Raw genomic sequence first — 6,000 nt, forward strand, 5'->3', positions numbered from 1 at the left:
TTTTGTTTTTAAGTGGTCCATCTTCTGATTCTCATCAGGCGCATTACTGACTTTGATGTTGCCATTTTAATGGACCATGTATATTCTAGAGCCCAGATGTTCCTTTCATGGGACCAATTCCATATTGCAGGATCATAATGTGCCTATTTACGAAGGTGGAACTATTATGATGTATTATGTCCCTTGCTCCGTTCAATCCCCGTAACTGAAAACAACTGAACATCCTTCGTCTCTTTTTGGGGTCACGAGTTCGAAGAAGATTTCTTTTTATATCCCCTCTCACGGAACTGAATAATGCACTGAATGCAAAATTGTGTAGTATTCCACTTTCCACTATTCCCACCCTCTGCAATTCATTTTCAGGTCACATTATAGCTATGCTGAGGACGTTAGTAAATTGATAGGTATCTGTGTCTCTGAGACGTGATTATTGCAGTATATTGCTGTTTGAAAGGAAATTTCTTATAGATACTTATGGAATTCATTAAGAACGTTTCAGATAAAAAAAGCATCCCAGTTGTCATGAAAAAGTTTTCGGTGTCCCTTAGTTACTGATTTCTTATCTAAATATATTCAAGGATATTATATATTAAGTCTTTCTATTAATGTTACGCTTTGGTACGTCTGATAATATTAATCTGCATGTGTTATTCATTCTCAAGAAGTAAAATATCTTAAAGAAACTTGGAAGGAAGAGAAAGAACTAATAATGTTCATTCTCAGTAATAATGCCAAGATCATATATATATATATATCCAGGGTGGCCCATTTTAATCTTTCCACTGAAATATCTCGAAAACGGTTAACCATAAATGAACCAAACCAAAATTCAAATAAGAAATGTCATGGGACACATGAAATTGGATTGTTGTGTTGCCCCATGGTTGCCCTTCATTTGTGCCCAGGGCCCGATTTGAAAATTGTAAATGAAAACATCTGTCGAATGCTACCTCGTTCCATAGATCTTCCAACACTAAACAGAGCTGTTGCAAGAGATTCCCCCTGTCGGTCGCCGTATTTAAAATGAGCGCCAAGACATGAAGGCTGTATCAGATAAAACGTCCAGTAAAACTAATAAGAAAATGGTTGAAGGTAAATGAACAGAACAAAAACTGAAACAGGAAAATGGCATTGGGCACGTCGAATGATGTTGCGGTGCCCCCATGGCCGCCTTTCAAGGGGGTCCAGGGCCGAATTTAAAAATTATCAATGGAAACATTGGTCAAGTGATATCTCGTTTGATAGATCTTTAAAAACCAAATAGCAATTTGGGAAAATATTTTTCATATCGGTCACCATATTCAAAATGGCAGCGAAGACATGGCGCCTGTATCAGATAAAACGTCTAGTACCAACGGTTGAAATAAATAACTGAATAAAAACTCAAATAGGAAATGCCATGGCACACATCAAATGGTATTGTCCCGGTGCCTCCAGCGCCCAACTTCAAAATTTTAAATGAAAACATGGAGCGAGTGACACCTCGTTCGATAGATCTTTTGAAACTAAAGAGCGCTGTGGCAAGAGATTGTTCGTGTGGGACACTGTTTTCAAAATGACCTCCAAGACATGGTATCTATATCAGATAAAACGTCCAGTACCCATAGAATGAAAACGGTGTTTGAAGATCTATCGAACGAGGTATCGCTCGCCCCATGTTTCCATTTAAAATTTTGAAGTTGGACTCTGAACGCCCATGAAGGGCGGCCCTGATAGCACCGCACAATACCATTCGATGCGTCCCATGGCATTTACTATTTGAGTTTCTATTTGGTTATTGATTTCAACCGTTTTTATATTAGTGGTACTGGACGTTTTATCTGATACAGGCACCATGTCTAGGCGGCTATTTTGAATATGGAGACCGATATGAAAAATCTTTTGCCACAACTCTGTTTAGTGTTCGAAGATCTATCGCACGTTGTATCACTCGACCCATGTTTCGGTTTAAAATTTTAAAGTTTGGCTCTGGGTCCCATAAAGGGCGGTCCTGAAGCCCAGCGCGACAACAAAATTTGATGGGCCCTATGGAATTTGCTTTTTAAGTTTTTCTTTGGTTTATTTATGTTCAACTGTTTTCGAGATGTTTCCGTTGAAAGATTAAAATGGGCCACCCTGAATATATATAATAAATATTTATAGGAGTGAAAGATAAAGTAAAGAAGAAAGAACATAATAGAAACGGGGAAGGTTCAATAAGAGGCTTGCTATAGAATTTGAGGAAAGCTTATAATACAGTGAGAGTTGGAAGAAAGTGGTATGAAAATAAATAATAGATGGAGGAGAGAATTGGTGATTAAACGAAGCGATCGTCGGAATCAAATACAATTATTTGAGAAGAAAACGAAACAGGTGACTACGTTTCGCTAATTGGGTAAGATTAATATTAGTGAGAACACGAAATACGAATGTGAACTAAATGCAAGAATAAAAATTGTGAAAAAAGAAAGATGAAGACGACGATATCGCTAGTGCACAGAATCGATTGCATAAAACCGCATCGTGATATCTCTTACCGTTTCTGTTCTATGGAAATCAGTATTGATCAGTAAAGTAATCAGTATCAGTATCAGTAAAGTAATCAGTAAGAAATCAGTATCAGTAAAGTAATATTTAATATCAACCATTTATGCTTTTGGTACAGTTTTGGTTAGCTAGTCATGGTACAATGCCTTGAGTCCTTGAATCGTTTGCAAAATAATAATAAAAAAAAAACTCTCCTTAGATATTACGATTTTCGTACTACAGTGATAAAAGTTGAAACCGAAAATGAATGGTTTGAATAGTTTGAACATTTCCGGTTTGAATAGAAAGTGAAGGGAGAATATTGAGCCTATTCTCTTCGGGACACTGAGTCGATTGCAAGAAGCCACATCATGATATATTTTACCGTTTTTTTCTGATACAATTTGACACATGTATAGTCGTACGTACTGCCGCTTTATAAGACTTATGACACTTATACATAGCATAGATTGGAAGTTTCGAAAGGAGAAGGGATACAATATGGAATACATTTCTAGTAAATCAAATAACGCGATATTCAGATATTTCTATTTGATAAAACTGATCGTTTGTAGTTCAGTCATCGAACGAAAAATTGAAAAGAAACAAATAGAAAAAATAGGTTTTCTTATATTTTTTTAAACTTTGGTTTGCATTTCATCAATCAATACATACTTACCTTATAGTATAGCATAAGGAAGATTTCTGAGAAAAATCATGGAGATGGAGTTTACTATTAGAGTAAGATTTTTCGTATTTGCTATTCAGAATATTTTATTAATACACCACCCGCAAAACGTTTAGGAAGAAGACCATATAATGAATACTTTATATAAATACTATTTTTATGTATTTAAAATAAACTTAAATTTCTCTAAAAATAGTATTGTAGCAGAGATAAAATTCAGAACCAAATAACTAAACATTAAAACAGATTTTGATTTATACATATGTTTCAATTTATCCCTCAACAATAATTGGTGTATCACAGCCATTCTTTGAATAAGTTTCTGTACTGTTTCTTCCGAAATAACTTTCCATGTATCTAGCAAAACATAGTAAAGATGTTTAACGATGGTTGATCTCGGTACTGTTAAATGTTGTAGCGATATATACACTTCAGTCCAGAAACGCTCGATTAGGCTTATATCTGTGATTGTGGCGGCCTTACAGTAATTTGCAATCTCAATATATTTTTTAAGTTGTGAAGATATATTAGCAGAGGTTTGACGTATATTTCGGGTTCTTTTCTTACTGAAATGTGAAACCTTTCCCACGAACGTTGTTTGTATACACGACTCCAAAAGTGCATTACCACCTGCAATTCTCCTTTTCCTGCAATAGCAGGCAACCCAAAAAGCTCGGCGGTTGGGTTGGTTGCGATTTCGAAAGGCATTGGACAAAACCTCAATTTTGTCCCAAATATATCAGTGTGGCAAACTGCAAATAAGGGAATAAAACATATTGTTAAGAATGACAATTTTATTATTGTGATGGAGTTGGATGACATCAAAAGTTACAAAATGACTTACTTAAGCAGTTCAAACAAGATGAATGGTAAGAAACAGATATCAGAAGAAAGCACTTCTCTCTTTCCCCCGCCCCACCCAAAAAAAGAAACTCATAAAAAGAAAAAGTTACATAATATAAAAGTTTCATATAAAAGCCTAACAGCACAAAAACAAATATCTACACGAAACGAAAAAGAGACAAACACAGAATAGGGGACACCAGTGGCGTAGCAGACTTGCGGCCTTCCCATGCAAGATAAAGAGACAATACCCTAGTTGTAAACCCCATTGTTATAATAATAATAATAATAATAATAATTATTATTATTATTATTATTATTATTAAAAAGTCGTTTCCTTTTCTAAATCTCTGACTCTGCCTCAGAGCATAAATGCATATAGCGATCATGTGTGCACTTTTGTCAATTAGCGGTCCCAAAGGCCAAAAGGGATGGAAATCTCCAAGGAAGAGAAACAAAAAACTTTCTTACGGTAAATTCTAGTTCAAAGTTTGAAGTACTTGCTTTTCATCGTGATTTTTTGTTTCTTTCTTCAGGGAACAAAAAAGTTCTAGCTGCTAAGAAATTACATCATATAATATTGCAAATTTGCAAGTGGATGTATTTACATTGCAATGTTTGGTAATAAAGATATTATGATTAGAAAACAATCTTGTAAAAAGTAAGTTTAATTTCTTCATCCATCGCAAGTCTTAGGGGACCTTTATACCTCGCATCCCCACTCCCCGAATATCGATATCGAAAATTTAGAATGATTACATTCATGTCCATATATTTGCGATATCGAATGTTGATATATGATAATATAGATATCGATGATAGCGATATATCGACATATCACAGGCCCAGATTCCGAGAAGTGATGCTTGAAATATACTGCAATCAACAATCAAATTCTAAATAAGTTTTTCATTTCCGTATCCAATGTTAAGGGGGAAGGGTGGGAGTCTACTTAGCTACAGAGGCCATATCAATTGTGTTCTCAAACCAGCCATTACACCAGCTATTATCAAAGTGTTAAGTCAGCCATTGTCTGCGAGTTACCCCAGTTCCATTTGAAGTTTGAATTGAAAACCTGAATTACAAAACATCCCAAGTCCACTCTTTTTCTTCGTATTTTTCGTTTTCTGTTTTTTATGTTAGCATCTATGTTTCAGAGATATTCACTTGCATAATACATAAGTCCAATTCAAAACTTAAAAAAAAATCAAAATAATTTCAGCTAAACAGAATAGCATTCCAAGTATAATCTTCTTGTCTTTCTTCTAAAAACAAAAAAGTACTCCAGTGGACCTCGGATGTACTGCAATTCAGATCCTCAATTTTATTTACGGTCTTTAACCATCTTTAACTCGCAGGCTCCTTGCTTTCATAAAAAGCATTTGTTGTGTAGATTAAAATCAAAAATGAATTAATCTATATTCTTGGGAACTTATTGTTGCACCAACACACATATATACAGGGTGTAACAAAAAGGTACGGCAAAATTTCAGAGGTGGATTCCTTATGGGTAGACAAGCAAAATCGTTCATATGACCATATGTCGGGAAATGTATCATTACAGAGTTATGGCCCTTGAGCCGCCTAATGGTGGAAATAGTCATATCCTGGTCGCTCTTTAATGTGACTCAATTTAAACCTCAATAACTCAGACCCTAATTAACCTAGGAAGATATTTTTGAAATCTATGTATTTCTAAAGGACGATGCTTTCCGCCTATATATATAGGGTGAGTCAAAAGTCTTGGACACCTGTAGAAGTTTTAAAATCGACGGGAAAAGTAAAAAGTGATGATGGGAAAAGAGGTTTGATGAGGGGCTGCAACTTTTGAAGTGTATGTCATTCATGGCCGCCATCTCGAAATCCGCCATTTTGGATTCAAGTCCTTTTTTAAATGGGAAAGTGTATGTCACATCAAATAACACTAGCTTGAGCTAAGAAATTTAGTGGTGTAATTTGTTTTT

The sequence above is a fragment of the Thermobia domestica genome, chromosome 5 (assembly GCF_964235325.1).
Source record: "Thermobia domestica chromosome 5, izTheDome1.hap1.1, whole genome shotgun sequence".
Lineage (NCBI taxonomy): Eukaryota > Metazoa > Arthropoda > Insecta > Zygentoma > Lepismatidae > Thermobia > Thermobia domestica.